Consider the following 17,049-nt stretch of genomic DNA (forward strand, 5'->3'; position numbering starts at 1 on the left):
AATAGAATGGCATCCATAATTTACCCTGGCAAGCTAACATAAGGTCTTGAAAAGTCAAGACCTAATGTGTCCCAAGGTGAGTTATGAAACGCAACCAGGCGCAAAGGTCCTTAGGTTTAATTTCCAATGTTGTTTGAAAGTAGGACCTCAGGAAACCTGTCCACTGTCAATTTCACTTGGTTATCTAAGGCAGGCCACCAGTAATGTGCCTTGATGTGCATGTCAGGGGAAGTGCGTTACAGCACCTGGGGGCCGAGGAGGAGCCAGCGGCAGTTCATCAAAGGGCAGGAGCCCTTTAAATTCTTGGTAGCGCTCCCGCCTCGCGGGAAGCGCGTTACAGCACCTGGGGGCCGAGGAGGAGCCAGCGCAGTTCATCAAAGGGCAGGAGCCCTTTAAATTATTGGACGCGCGCGGGCGGCGCCCGGGCACAGCCCTGGCCAAGGGCGGGCCCGTCCTGTGCCCGTCGGAGACCGGAGGAGGCTGGGCTGGGCCCCCCCTCTTTTGCCAGCAGTAAAGAGACTAGCTTGCTACCCAAGAGAATACAGATTATTCTACACAGTTTAAACTGAGTAGTATTGTTTACCATTACAGTTGCATTAATAGCAGGCCTCTTGTACAAGTTCCCCTGCTGTTATTTGGTGGCTACTACCCGGAGGGCTCTATTTAAACAAGTATTTAGCCGACGAGTGGGATGCTGCTACTTTCCGGAAGAGGCTTGGCAGGCAGGGCCAGATACTCCAGTGGCAGGACATTCAATATACAAGTAAGAGAGTTATCCTTTTTTCCTTGTATTTTGTATTTATCGATTTTATGAGTATTTTTTATCATGGGGAAAAGGAAGGCTGTAGATTTACCAGCGCAAACCAAGGGAACAAAAATAGCGAAAAACCGCCCAAATGGATCCCCGAATTGGGGCCCATCCAATAGGTTAAATCCACTTGACGAAATAGATCTTTTAGTCAAAGAAGTTGAGTCTATGCTAGGTACACAAACCATGGGGATAAATAATCCAAAGAAAGGCCACCCCAAGGATAGAAAAATCTCGGAGATATTTAAAAAGAAGGGGAAGAGGAATCCTCCAGATGTAACAACAGAGGTTGATGGGGATGGGGGCCCGCACAATTGTAGGGACCACACTCCAAAACCCATTCTTAGTATAGTGAGTCCTCCAGTATCCCAGGGGGGTTCCCCATATGTACCGAATACATCGTCTTTCCTTCCGTTGAGCCCAGTGATCAAGGTGGTTCCAAGTCTATTATGTACTAATCGCTTTGAACCACTGCTGGTAACAGAGGATTCGCCTGTGCCCGTGAGTGTGTTCAAGCCTGTAGTTGGAAAATCTAATCCTAGTGTTATCCCATTGATCTCCCAGTCTGATCCGGAAGGTAATGAATCTGCAGCTAGCAGAGGCAACCTGGCTACAGTTCTCCAGAGAGTTGATGAAGTCAAGGGATTGGTTCTAGTATTAATAGATCTTTTGAAGAGCAACCTTGTGCACCAGCATGGGAATAACTGTTCTTGTGAAGGGATTTGCAGGGTTTGTGGGGAGGCCAGGGGAAAAGAAGTATTCCCCTCTTCTGCCCCAATAAAGGGGGCTGAGTCAAGGGATAATTCTTGTCTCCCCATTAGAGGGGGGACAATTTCACAAGGGAGGGAAGATTACGGACGCAACCCCACCAAAGATAACTTGAGGCCCAAAGGGAGGTTTGAAAATGCACCCAGATACAGAGACCGTCAAGGAAACTGGGCGAGCAACTCAACTAGCGATAGAGTCAGAGGTAGGATTAACGGATTTGACCTCCCGGAAACTGTTCAAGAGGACAGTTCTACACAATCCCCTAACAGGCCATATGAAACCTCCTACAACAACAATATTTCCTCCCGTAACAATACTGAGAACATAGCTATCAAAGAACAGGATTTGTGCACAAGTCATGGAACAAATAAAATCTATTTGATCAATGTTCTAAAATTATCGCCAGGGTCAGTTGAGAACCAAGCCTCTTTGGTTAATAAAGTCACACACTGGATACGCTCCCGACGAAGTTGCCTCTCTGTCATTCGTTCTGATATAACATCGGCTGAGAGAAACAGCATCCCAGGGACCAATTTTGATATGATTACTATCCATTTTGAAGATGAGACCATGGTGACTCAACTAATGGATATTGATTCTCGCACCCATTTGAACAGTGTAACAACTATGGGGGGGATAAGACTTATGTTAAACCCACATAATCCTGGACTAGATATGAGACCAGATGGACCAGATGGCTCAACTAATTCCTGTGGAGGCGTTGTATGTAAGGTAGCTACCGATCTTGGGTCGTTGCCTGATCCAGTATGACTGACTTCTGAATCAGTGACTCATGCGATGGCCTGTTCCAAGGTCTTACATTCAAAGGGGAATAATAAAGTACCAACATTAGACATCTGTAGTAATGACTTGGGCCCGGGGGACGCTTGCTGCCCAACTATGGTGATAAACCAAGGCAAATGCACGTTAGAACTCATGTCCTGGAACATTGATGGCTTGGTAAAGAAATTAGATGATAGTGAATGGGCCTTTTTTATTAAGGATATAGATATTTGTCTGTTTCAGGAAACTTGGGTAGAGGATGCTATCAATATAGATGGATTTCTTTCATTTAGTGTTCCTGCTATACCTTCAGAGAAGGGGTCGGGACGGGCGAAAGGTGGGTTGTTACTACTTGTAAACAAGAACCTGCAGTGTGACTACAAGCTTCTGGAAATTGATTCTGTAGATATAAAAGCTATGTGCATTACGTTCAAAAGAAGCTTATCAATTGTTATTGTTAATGTTTATATACGATTGGTCTCATGCAGTCTCACACCTTGGCCATTTTGTCCGAATTTCTAGAAAGCCTTTACCCCTCGACTATTTTAATTGTAGCTGGAGATTTTGATCGTACCTTTGAACCTTCCACCCTTATTAGTGGCCTAACCGACGAAGAGGATGAGCTGTGGGGGATCCTGCAATTATCTACTACTCTGTAAAAAATCTCGGGTGGCCATACAATTAGCTACACTATGTTTAAAACATGGCCTTAGGGCTTGCAATGGCAGAACACCATCTGATATGAACATTGCACCAACGTTTAAAAGGGACAAGTCCACAAGCACTATTGATTATTTTTTAGTTGATGTCAGGTTGTGGCCCCACTTGGAAGACATGAAAGTAGTAGTGAGAAGCGATAGCGATCACTTTCCCTTGCTTCTTACCTTCTCCGGAAAAAAGTTCAGGAGAACACTTAATAATCATGTTACAACAATCCCGCCACCATGCTGGAACAATAAATTCACTAAGATCACTTGGCCAAAAGTGATGTCCAACCCACATCATATTAGAGCAATATACCAAATTTTCTTAAATAGTTTGGCTGAGTACGAAGACCAGGCTGTGGGGAATATTCTGATTCTTAAAATACATGATAGCATGGCCATCCAGCTATGGGGGTTCTTTTACAAAGCAAGGCGGTCAAAGCTATGTGAAGGAAAAGGGGCACGTAAGGGATGGTTTGATGAGAGGTGCTTAAAGGCTAAGTCTGGGCTAAAAGCAGTAGTAATGTCTGGTTCTCAGGGGGAGATTAAACAAGCTAGGTCCCTATATAAAGGAACCCTGTTCAATGCAAAAAAGCAGTGGGAGGATTCCTTGTGGCAGGAATTATTAAATGCCTCTAGAGAGAAGAATAACAAGCGTTTTTGGGAACTTCTGTCTAAAAGAGAAAATGGAGGTAGGAGTTGCCCCAGCAACCACATACAACCAGAAAGCTGGGTAGAGCATTTTTCCACCCTTTATGCCCTACCAGAGGGCTCAACGGACACTAATGTAGTCCACTCCTCATCAATGCTACTGGATTTGAACCCCAGTACGCCCCTCCAAGTGGGGACCCAGTGTATCCCTGTAGTGTGGTTAGTTTTACGTATCCTTTGCGCATTAGCTTCAGGCTTTAGGCCTTTGTGCACTTTGCCCTGAATGTATTTTATTAATTTGCTGACAGCTTAGAGCCTCTGTGCACTTTGCTCTAAATGCTTTTTATTAGGCTTCGTACTGTTATTTTTCAAATAGCCGGTTCTAAGGTGTTGTTTTTTATTCATATCACACTGTTGTGCCTACTTCAGCACTGGAGTTCTCCATAACATATTCACTCTGTGCTTCAGTCAAGGATACAGTCTGGTACATTGCCGATAGACGTGGTAGGAGTTTAGATTTGGCATTCCTGCGTAGGGACATTTTGTGATCACGATGACATGTTAGTTATAAAATCACTTCCTTGTCCCAATACACGCAAGAGGGAGATTCCGACCAGAGACCCACAACTAGACGCTGACTGCCTCGTTGCAGATGCTGAACCAGATCACAGGCCTTTGCTCAGGTATGAGGGTTTATGTCTCCCCAGTGATTCAGAAAGGCAAGCTAGAAGCTTAACATGCTGTGCTCTAAATAGAACAAGCAGAGGGAAAGTAGAAACTGTTAGGCAATATGATAGCTTTGTTCTTATGTTTTACTCTCCTGGTGACTATTTCAATCCTACTATGTTGTATTGTTCTGGTTATTGCGGCTCACGCCTTATTATCTAAAATACAGTCGTTTTATTAAAACATTATATAAAACTTATACTGTCTTTGTCATTTGTATATGAGACCATATTGTAAATGAGAGAGTTGGTTTGGATCTGATTGACCACGACTTCCCTGAGAAGTTCCAAAGATGTCATGCGCTCGGCTGCCTAATCATTTCTTCCCCATGGGAGAAATGAGGCACTGCTAGTTAGCCGGAGCAGAAGCCGGATTTAGGGTGACAGAGTTCTTTACAAGTGGGTCAGACTCAGTCCCCCACACCGTTATCGATCCTGCTGCCTAGAAATCCAGTAGTCTCATTTAGGATAATGAGAGCCCACGCGACATGGCGCCGCCAACGATTGGTCTGGCTCTAATGTTTGGGTCCGACTGACTCTCTCGGTCTCATATATATTTTGACTCCTCGGTTCCGTACGCGGAGACGTCCGTGGGGCTGAGGGTTTCCGCCACCATGGGATAGGTACGTCCTATTGCTTATTGGTTGGTTGTTCAAGCTTGAACTTTGAAAGGAAAAACCCCGATATTGGTGTGCCTTCTCTGACCTAGACCTATTTTTTACAAATGGCGAATCCTAATGTAGTGAATATAGCAATCAATATGCGTCACCCGCTCACAGGACATCTGATAGCACATGGACTGACAGTCCAGGGGGGTCCAGTCACTTTTGTGGTGGACGCCCATGCAGCCTATAGGACAGAACTTTTTTATTCTTGGGTCGTATTTCCAGCAGCTGATGGGGGTACAAATACTTTTCACGAATACACTGTTGCGAATGTCCCTGGACAATACAGGGCTTACGCTTACTTAGAGATACCTCTATCTTATCAAGAACACCATAATTGGCTTGATGGCACCCTCCCACATACAGTAGCACAAGTGAGGTTAGGTCCGTTGAGTAATGATGGTCCGACCTGGCCTTTATTGGCTACTTACACACCATATCCTGCGGTTGCAAATTTGACAGTGGCTGATGTGCGTCGTTTATATATAGACTTAGCAACAACATACAGAAGACTGGTTCAGTTTGTAATGCAGACATTAAATACTAATGCAGCGCGTGCTGCTCCGGTGCACCCACAAGCAGTGGTTCCGGGAATCAATCCGGCCACTGTACACTCAGTTATGGGTAAGGTACCGGCTAAACGTGAGGAGACTCCGTTTTGGCTGGCGCAAAAAATTAATACGCTGGAAGCAGTATTTCCCCATATGGGACCTCAGGATAAACATAGAATTTTGACGATGTGTTTGCCGTATGGGATGGTTCCTCCGGTGGACCTTTGTAATACTTAGGGCACGGTGTTTGCCGCGCGCTACACTACAGCACACGGTACACCGACTTTAGCTAATTTACCGGAAGTGCTTAAACAAATTCAAGATGAATATGGGGCTGCCCCTGCCTTAGATTTGGGCATGCAGTTAATGGGCAATTTTGCCACGGTTTCTTCTATTATCTTGAGTAATCTCAAGGGAGAGGCAGTAGCACTAGCAGTGCAAATGCGTCTTCGGATGTTCCGCAGATTGATCAAGAGCGGGAACTTCCGAGAATAATAGCTGAGACATATTCAAGTATTGGTCGCGATAGCCTAGGGGCTAGACCGCAGAAACTCCAATTGCAGGGTAAAAATAATAAAGATAATGCTAAGCAACAGCAACCTGAGGGTACAAAAAAGCGCTGGGAAAAGAAACAGCAAATACCTAAAAAAGATGGGGGACAGTCTCCGCAACCAGAGACCCCGCAGAATAGGTATAATCTCAGGAATAGGGATAACTTGAAGACGCCTGATAGATATCAATATACTTATACACACCAATCTCGTTCCTTTCAGGACTCCTCAGAGAAGAGAAGTGAGAGAGGTGGGCGGTCAGAGCGGAGGACGGAGTACGTGAAACCGAGACAGGATTCACAACGCTCAGCGGAGGTTTCTGTTAAACAAGAAGAGAAACCGCTGCAACAAAAACAGCAATTTAAAAAGAAGAAAGTGGCAGCAGTCTCAGTTAGACATGCCGCTCAAGAAGAGAGTTGTCTTGACGAACAAGACATGGGCGTTAGCACTGTTAGACAGCGCGGCAGAGGTCACAATAGTTCGCCGGAGTCTTCTAGAGCATCTGGAGGTGAAAGCAACTGATGACTTCATATAAGTCGAAACGGCGGACATGCGAGTCTCTGATCCTGATAGAGTATATCAAGTGACTCTACGATTAGAAGGGGACATTGACCGCATTGTACACGCCATCTTTTGGGACCATGTGGTAAAATCATATATGTTCTGTTGGCCGAACAGGATTGGCCACCTGACTTTGTTCGCGACTGTCCGGTTGGGGAGGATGTTATAGTACCTTCCTTCTCCCCACTTGTTCCGAGAGAACTAGCGGAGTCCTATGGTAAGACATGGGCTCTAGCACAGGCTCCCGCCCTATATAGAAATAACGTGGGGTGGGATAGACAATCACCTTATCATGTAATTCCAATAAAGGGCACACCTCAGCCACAGCCGCAGTATCCTATTAAATTTGAGGCAAGGGCATCGGTTAGGAAAATTCATACACAATTGGAGTACCAGGGTGTAATTGAGCCCTGTGTCTCGCCGATGAATAATCCCTTATTTCCGGTTGCTAAACCGGACCATTCATATAGGATAGTGGTGGATTACAGACATTTGAATAGTCACACACGCACATATGCAATACAGAATTCACATAGCGCAGCGCTTATGAACAATATAGTGCGTAAGAAATACAAAACAACGTTGGATATCTTGAATGGTTTTTTCTGCCAAAATATAGCGCCCGAAAGTCGGGACTATACCAGTTTCAGTGCGTTTGGTTCTCAGAATTTTTTTTGTCGTTTGCCTCAGGGGTATAAGAATAGCCCAGGACTGTTTTCGGCTCGTGTGACTGAAATGCTGCACGAGTTGGACCCTGAAGCGTTATCATATGTTGATGACATATATTTGACTGACGATGAGATTCTGCAACATCTAAGGTGCGTATCGCGCATTGTTGTGGGGTTTGCTGATATTGGCTATAAGTTTAATTTTAAGAAATCAAAGATTGCCTTCCTCAGCGTCATTTTCCTGGGTTATGAGTTGTCGAGTGAGGGCAAGAGCCTAGCGCCACATTTTTGGGAGAAATCTGCTTTATTGCAGCCTCCTAATACGGTTTGGAAGCTCCAGTCATTGTTGGGGTTTCTGAATTTTGGCAGAACTTACATTCCTGATTATGCTACGCGTATAAAACCCTTATACAAACTGATTTGCCCTAATTTTTCGAGTAGATTTTGGATGATTGAGCATACACACATACTGCGGGAGTTACAGACTGATCTCTTAGCAGTTAAACACTTACACACACGGGACAATAAGACACATTTAGTCATCAGGGTGATACCTGGGGCTGTTGGGTTTACGTATGTCACCTTTAATGAGGGTGAGACAGTCCCGATTGCATACAAGTCCCACTTGTATTCTGCTGCAGAACAACGATTTGCACAGACTGAGAAAATGCTCACTGCAGTACAGATGGCTGTGATTAAAGAAAGACCGCTTGCCCAGGGCCAACGCATCATTGTCAATATCAAGTGGTCATGTATACCGATGGCTCTGCGCAACCAGCGGTTGGGACTAAACAACAGTATTCTGCTGCATGTGCGGTGGTGAGTGGCACTATGGAGGGGGAAGTGTTCTGCCCCCGACATACTTATACTAAAACCTTGGGAGATTGCACAGCGCAGCTGGCTGAGCTCAAAGCTCTTTTGTTAGCGTTGGAGCACGCGGATCCAGGGATTTTGACCTTGCTGGTCTGTGACTCCTACTACTGTGTTCAGTCTTTCAATTAATATCTGCACTATTGGAAGTTGAATGGGTTCACAGATTCTTAAGGCAACACCATTAAACATAAATTGTTGTGGGGTAAGGTTGCGGATCTGAAAGAAACGCTTCCTAAGGTCCATGTTGTGCATACACTTGGACCCCAGCGCGTTGGAATACACGTTGCTGGGAATACTTTGGCTGATGAAGCCGCAAAGTCGGCAGTGGCTGTCGCCACTGTGGCCGCAGTGACTCGTTTGAGTTCCAAACCAGACACAGAGATTTCGTCTGCCATAAAAGCTACGGCTGATGGCACGCCATTTCCTAAAGTATTTCCTTCTAAATATGGTTACTGCTTGAGTAGTGCGCTAAATGCTGTTGTTAATATTCCAGACATTGGTGTACGTGAACTACCCAATAGAATTGAGAGACCTCGATTAATTTCTGCAGCACATGAGGGGGTGGCATCTGCACATGCTGGTGTGGCTGCCACGATTTCACTTTTACAGGCTTGTTACTGGTGGCCTGGTCTCTATAAAGAGACAAAGCAGTATGTCCTTTGTTGTGACGTCTGTCAACAAATTAAAGCTTCATCGGCTAGACGCCCACAGCAGACGCCCCTTCTGATTTCAAACAAACCTTTACAGTGTGTGTACTTGGATCATTGTGGTCCGCTGACACCAGATAGTGCATACAAATATATATTGGTTGCTGTAGATTCGTGCTCCAGATTTGTGTGGGTATGGCCACAACGCTCGGCTGACACTCGGACTGTTATTAAAGATTTGCGCATCTTTGTCGATACATTTGCAGTTGCGGCTTTTCATTCGGACCAGGGCCCTGCTTTCGCCTCTAAGGCATTCAGGGACACCATGGCTTCGTTGGGGGTCCAACTCCAATTCTCGTCTCCATTTCATCCCGAGGGAAATTCTGTTGTGGAGCGTTTAAATCGTGATTTAAAGCAATCCTTAACGGCCAGAGTTATAGGTACGGGTCATAGTTGGCTAGCCCACCTATATGGAGTACAGAGAGCACTTAATAACTTGCCTAGACGGTCACTGGGGGGTCGTACTTCATATGAGTGCCTGTTTGGAACACGGATGTATGTTCATGATCTAGATGGTCCTGGTGTGGAGGCGGCAGTTACGCCCTTTGACATAAATGATCGTGTCACTGTTTTGCAGGATTTACAACAATTCTGTGAAGATAACTCTTCTGCAAGTGCTGCCTCCTCAGGAATTAAGGATGAGCCAGTAACACCTACTGGTTGGATACCCAGGATTGGGGATCTAGTGCGTGAAAAGGTTGCAGTAAAGAAAGAATTTGGTCCTTCTTATCGAGCACCTGTCCCTGTGTTAGGGGTGAGCGGCACGAGAACTGTGATTTTACCGCCGCTGCAAGGGGCCAAAGGAAATCGCTTTGTTTCCATTGATAATGTCAAGTTACAACATGTGGTTGATTCTGCACAGCAGACCAAGAGGGACACCCAGTAGTTCCGGCATCCCTCTCACTACTGGGGAAGAAGTCCCGCTGCAGGTGATTTACACCGAAGCTGTTTCCTCTCCGAGCTTGGGGAGGGTGGAAGATGATCTTGCGATTGTTCCACAGACAACGATTAATATGGAATCTTTTGATCAAGTTGCTGTACGTTCTACTGATGTTTCTGAACATGTGGTTTATAGCGTGCCTTGGAGAGAGCCTCCATCTGCTTCTTTGTTCACAATTGCACCTTTTGCAAGAACTGCCTCTGGGTGCTTCAACGACGCTGATGAAGCAGTGTCCAGCTCCTCGTCCTCGATGTCTTCTGTCCGAGGTCCATGTAAGCTGCTGAGTTGGCTTAAACGCACATATTTTGTTTTTCCTTGGAACTATTTGTGGCTTTTTATGGCTGTAATGACTCTTTTTTTATGGTTGGGATTTGTGGTTACTTTTTTTCTAGTAATACATGGTCATTTTCTTCCTGATCGATCTGACATTGAGCACGTGGAGACTGTGTTGAGACCACATTTTTCGTCTCATATGGTTCGAAGAGACTTGTCCAATGTGAACATTTCTGCAATACCGATTCCGGATGGGATTGTGTGGGATGAAGTAATGTTTGATATATATGGTCCCACTGAATTGATTCAAATACCGTATGTCCTCAAGTTATCAATGAATGATATTGTTATACCAGGCATTGTTTCTGATGATTGGGATGTGAAGACAGTAGATTCTATGCTAACGGATTTGCAATATTATACTGTCTATGACGATGAAGATGCTTACCAATTTAGAGATAATCATGGTGACATGTTTTGCTACAACTATTATGGACACCACTTTATTCATAAAGCTAGTAGCCCTAAGTCCATATTTAATTATGTGCAATGGGAACATTGCTCGACTCCTCCACAAGGGAGTTCGAAAACGTACTATGATAAATTAGCATATTTTTCTGGGCATGATCAGCGGAATGCTAAGTCTTACTATTTTAAAGTTGCACCGTATTCTAATAAGCAAATTTTATTGACGATACTAAATTACTATATTCAAATTTGTTTGTATCTAAACTTTCGGTCGAGGGGTATGAATACTGGTTAAAGACTGTTGACTTGAAAAGTGTTTGGGGTACGAAAAATTGGCAGATGCAAGGCAGGGATACATTATTTAGAGCATGTATTATCCCTGTGCAGATGATTTTCCTCAATGACACGGTACAACAGACTAGCTGTTTGGGCTTGGCGACAATTGGAGAGTTGAATTTGCCTAGTATACCTGTCCCTTCCAAATTAAACAACTGGCAGCACTATGTGAATGCTACTTTTAGTGAATTTACACATTGGGTCTAGAATGGTACGCTTAACACTTCATCGTTACATCCGGGCGGGTGGTTATTATGGCCCATAGACACTAATGAGTGTCATCGACGTTTTGTCACCTCTTCAGGGGGGTTCAGGACTAGTAGGGCAGACCCTTGTTACATTTTACCAGAACATGCTGATATTATAACTACGTACAGCGTGGGGAAGCTTTGTCAACAATGGTTGAAGTCATCCACGCTGGATGCAGTTAAGTCACATCTCAAGTTATTGTCTAATGGTACTGATTTACAAGATTTTTTGTCAGGTCCCAAGGTACCACGGAAAAAAAGGTTTTTATACGAAGTTTATAATGAGATTTGGAAACTTTCACAACAGGAGGCTGCAGCCCGGTTGAGGCAGATTGATCAAGAAAATTTGCTGCAGACTTTGGGGGTCATTTTGACCCTGGCGGTAAAATCCGCCAGGGCCAACAACCGCGGGAGTAACGCCAACAGGCTGGCGGTGCTCCCTTGGGCATTCTGACCGCGGCGGTACAGCCGCGGTCAGAAACGGAAAACCGGCGGTGTACCGACGGTTTTCCGCTGCCCTGGGGAATCCTCCATGGCGGCGCAGCTTGCTGTGCCGCCATGGGGATTCCGACCCCCATACCGCCATCCTGTTCCTGGCGGTTTTGGCCGCCAGGCACAGGATGGCGGTATGGGGTGTTGTGGGGCCCCTGGGGGCCCCTGCAGTGCCCATGCCAATGGCATGGGCATTGCAGGGGCCCCCGTAACAGGGCCCCACCAAGATTTTCAGTGTCTGCCATGCAGACACTGAAAATCGCGACGGGTGCAACTGCACCCGTCGCACCCCTTCCACTCCGCCGGCTCCATTCGGAGCCGGCATCCACATGGAAGGGTGTTTCCCGCTGGGCTGGCGGGCGGCCTTCTGGCGGTCGCCCGCCAGCCCAGCAGGAAACCCAGAATACCCGCGGCGGTCTTTTGACCGCTCAGCGGTATTCTGGCGGTTCCAGCCAGGCCGGCAGCTTCCGCCGCCGGCCGGGGTCAGAATGACCCCCTTTGTCTGTTGTTGATAATGGCATGCATACCCTTTCTGACCGTGTTTACACGATTGACAGCATTGTTTCCTCTGCTATTGACATTATTAAATCGGACATGTCTTCTTTATATCATGGGCAGAGTCAGACACGGTCCATCATGCAGCTGGGTTGGACTCTTCAAACCTTGAAGGCGGGTCGCGTTCCATGGCAGCACATTCGTGCCAGAGAGATCTTTATCTCCTTCAATTTGACTCGTCAACAACAGTTGATGGCTAAAAAGGAAGCGACATATGTTATGTTGAATATTGAAAAATTGGAGAAACTGCCTTTCACGGTGGCTGAGATTCCGTCAGCTGAGTGGTTGATTCATGGGGTTATTAATTTGCCTATCTCCACTCTGCAATTTACTTCTTGTTTGAAGCACATTCCGGTGGGTAGATATGAACTATTGGGAGACAGTTACATACACGAGGTGTGGGAGCTTCCCTTTCAATACAGATGTGTTAATGGTTTGAGAGAGGTTTTTCTTAGCGGTAGCGAATGTGAAGCTTCTGTCAGCCATTCCATGGTTTGTAAACAGCTGTCCTTGCACGGAGCATGTAACGCTTCGATTGCTAACTTAGCTCGTTATTTGAAGGGTGTTCGAGTCCCGGTTATTAAAAACACTTTCCAGGTGCTTTCTAACGGCAGTTACATTGTTCTTAACAGCGAACGCTGTTGTGGCATGCGTGCCGGAATAGTTTACGTTGTCGTTGTCAACAAGGCCGTTACGTGCTGCGGGAATGTGTTGTTTCCCCCCACTCAAATTAGGGAGGTAGCGGACATCTGGCCTCATATTGCTACTTCCAAGGTTGATTTCGACAAGTTGAGTCGGCTGAAAGCTTTATTGTTTCAAAAGCATGTGGCCCTTACATCTGCTAGCGAGACCTACGCACTTCAGGTGGCAAGGTAATCGGCGGAGATACAGTCCCTTTTGAATACTAACTTTCCAAGTCACTTCGGTGAACTTGTGGGACGTATATTTAATGCATCCAGCACTGCTGGTATTGCTCATTTTTTCAAAGCCGTTGGTGTTGGTTTCGCTCACACCTTCTCTTCCATATTCGGTTTGATACCTTCGGCTATACACTCTATTTTTGGAAGCATTTTTGGGGGTTTCCCGATAACTTTGGCTTTATTAGCTGGAGTTTTGCTATTGTTGCTATTTTTTCGCAATGGCTGTCCCGCCACGACGAGGTCCTATATTGCTGCTCCCGTCAGCGCAGCTGTGTCGTGAACGCATGATGCAGCATTTTTGAGCTACTCTCCTGGGCCATTTGGAGTGTGACTGGTCTCTGTCATTCAGACCGGTTTTGGATTGTGTGCAACCCGTGTTTCGGTGCCTTTGGTGCTCGTTTGAACATGCACTGGCTTTCTGTCTCTCACTGCAGCGCACTCCAGTGGTCGATCCTGATCTGTTGATGTTCCTGATTAGGGCTCATTCCCAGACTTGTGCACTACGGTTGCGTTTGCTTCGTGAGGCGGTTTATGAGATTCCCTTCCTGGAGGAAGATGGTATTGTCTCTTTCATTGACCCTGCACGGGGTGCCGCCCTGAATGGTTTTGGGGCTTTGGAACACACCTGCTCCATGGTACTTTGTGGCGTGGATCTTCCGATATTAACATATATCGAAGTGGAGGAGCTCCTACGTTCTATTGCATCTGTCTGACAATTGGATTTTTTTTTTTTCCTCCGGCAAAATTGACACTATATTGAATTTGGCTTTATCGTCACATGTTTCCTAAATTTATGACTTTGTTGTCTACTTACCTTGTCGAAATATATTGTTTATATTTGGGGCATACTTTTATATTATTGGAACCACTTGCTACCGACAAGGGGAGGGTGTAGTGTGGTTAGTTTTACGTATCCTTTGCGCATTAGCTTCAGGCTTTAGGCCTTTGTGCACTTTGCCCTGAATGTATTTTATTCATTTGCTGACAGCTTAGAGCCTCTGTGCACTTTGCTCTAAATGCTTTTTATTAGGCTTCGTACTGTTATTTTTCAAATAGCCGGTTCTACAGTGTTGTTTTTTATTCATATCACACTGTTGTGCCTACTTCAGCACTGGAGTTCTCCATAACATATTCACTCTGTTCTTCAGTCAAGCATACAGTCTGGTACATTGCCAATAGACGTGGTAGGAGTTTAGATTTGGCGTTCCTGCGTAGGGACATTTTGTGATCACGATGACATGTTAGTTATAAAATCACTTCCTTGTCCCAATACACGCAAGAGGGAGATTCCGACCAGAGACCCACAACTAGACGCTGACTGCCTCGTTGCAGTTGCTGAACTAGATCACAGGCCTTTGCTCAGGTATGAGGGTTTATGTCTCCCCAGTGATTCAGAAAGGCAAGCTAGAAGCTTAACATGCTGTGCTCTAAATAGAACAAGCAGAGGGAGAATAGAAACTGTTAGGCAATATGATAGCTTTGTTCTTATGTTTTACTCTCCTGGTGACTATTTCAATCCTACTATGTTGTATTGTTCTGGTTATTGCGGCTCACGCCTTATTATCTAAAATACAGTCGTTTTATTAAAACATTATATAAAACTTATACTGTCTTTGTCATTTGTATATGAGACCATATTGTAAATGAGAGAGTTGGTTTGGATCTGAGTGACCACGACTTCCCTGAGAAGTTCCAAAGATGTCATGCGCTCGGCTGCCTAATCATTTCTTCCCCATGGGAGAAAAAAGGCACTGCTAGTTAGCCGGAGCAGAAGCCAGATTTAGGGTGACAGAGTTCTTTACAAGTGGGTCAGACTCAGTCCCCCACACCGTTATCGATCCTGCTGCCTAGAAATCCAGTAGTCTCATTTAGGATAATGAGAGCCCACGCGACATCCCTAAGGGTCACCTCATTTTCAAAGTAGAAGAAACCCTTGAGGCTATAAACAGTTTGAAACTTGGCAAAGCACCAGGACCGGACAAACTTCCTGGAGATCTTTATAGATCCGAACCAAATATCTGGTCCTGGTATATTAATGCCATTTCAAATAGTATAGCTGCAGGGGGACAAATCCCAGGTACATGGAAGGGGGCCGAAATTATACCCATCTATAAAAAAGCAAATGCTAACCTTCCAGCTAATTACAGGCCAATTAGCCTTATAGACAACTTACAAAAGATTTTTGCTAAACAAATTCTACAGAGGCTAACTAGCTGGGTTGAGGCGCACCAAATTCTTTCCCAATTACAGGCAGGGTTCCATGCTAAAACCAGCTGGGTAGACCAGGTCTTTCGATTGGCCATATTGTACTGGAAATATGTTCTTATCGCCAAGCAATGTCTATATGTAGTATTTATAGACTTGTGATCTGCTTTTGACCTGGTCCCAAGAGCCAAACTGTGGGACGTGCTGGGCAGATTGGGAGTTCCAGAGGACTTATTACACCTGCTAAAGCGATTACATGTAAATACTTATGCCCAAGTGAGGTGGGGTGAACAAGGCGAACTGACAGAACAGATTCCAATAAGAAGGGGAGTTCGCCAAGGTTGTGTGCTAGCCCCCTTACTATTTACTTTATTTATTAATGAAGTAGTGAAGGCTGTGTCCACATGCCAGAATGATGGTCCCTCCTTGAATACACAAAAAATCCCTATCCTGCTTTTCGCGGACGATTCGCTCCTCATTTCCAAGACACCGATGGGGTTGCAAATCCTTGTTGACCGGTTCAATCTATTTTGTAGCGATCACGGGTTGGAGGTTAACATTAATAAAACAAAACTGATGGTGTTATCCAAAGGGCCTAGTAAAAGATGTTCCATTCACATTGATGGAGTCCCCTTGAAGGAAGTTAGCTCTATAGACTATCTGGGAGTCAGGCTAACTAGTAAACTATCATGGGAAGAGCAGATCACAAAAAGCGCAGGGTTGTTACAACACAGAGTTTCATCCATACTGCGCTTTTATCAAAGTTCCTTTAAAAAAGCTGTTTCCCCAGCAATAAAGATCTATATAGCTAAGGCACAAGGTGCAGCCCTGTATGGAGCAGAAGTATGGGGTTTCTCTAACTGTAATAAGATCTCAGTGGGGGAAAACAACTTTGCAAGGGCTTTGATAGCGTTTCCACGCTCTACACCCTTGCTTCCACTATTTTTGGATCTGGGGTTAAGTCGAGTAGCAGATCTAGTTATTTTAAGACCTCTCCTTTATTGGATCAGGCTATGGATTACCCCTGAATTAGATATATATAAGACCTCATTACTTGACCTATTAAAATGTAAAAATGCTAAAACTCTCCCCTGGATTTGTCATGTGTCCCATTGGTTTTGTTTGTTGGGTTTGGGCGATTTTTAGGAAAATCCCCACAAACTAGAGAGACAGCATAAAAATGTTTTAAAGCTAACTTATTGGTCTTATGTTAGGGATAACAATATAACCTGCAAATCTCACGGTCGTTTAACTAATTCTTTTATTGATCTGAAATGGTCTCCAAAGTTTGAATCTTATCTGGACATCATACCGGATCTGCAGGGCAAAAGTCCATATGCAAGGTTTTGTTTCAGCTCTTTGCCCCTGATGTCATTGATTCATAGGTGGGGGCCGATCAGTCTTCCTGATATATGCCCTGCTTGTGGCAGTAACTTTGAAACCATCGAACATTTTATGTTCTTCTGTCCAGCCTATGCGATTCCGTGATCAAAATGGATTCGCAATACTTGTAGGGCTATGGGATTTAAGAACTGTTCCTTGGCTCAACGGGTGTTAAAAAGTCACAATTCAGTCAATGTAATTCTTCCAGTGAGCA

Source organism: Pleurodeles waltl, chromosome 6, assembly GCF_031143425.1.
Source record: "Pleurodeles waltl isolate 20211129_DDA chromosome 6, aPleWal1.hap1.20221129, whole genome shotgun sequence".
Lineage (NCBI taxonomy): Eukaryota > Metazoa > Chordata > Amphibia > Caudata > Salamandridae > Pleurodeles > Pleurodeles waltl.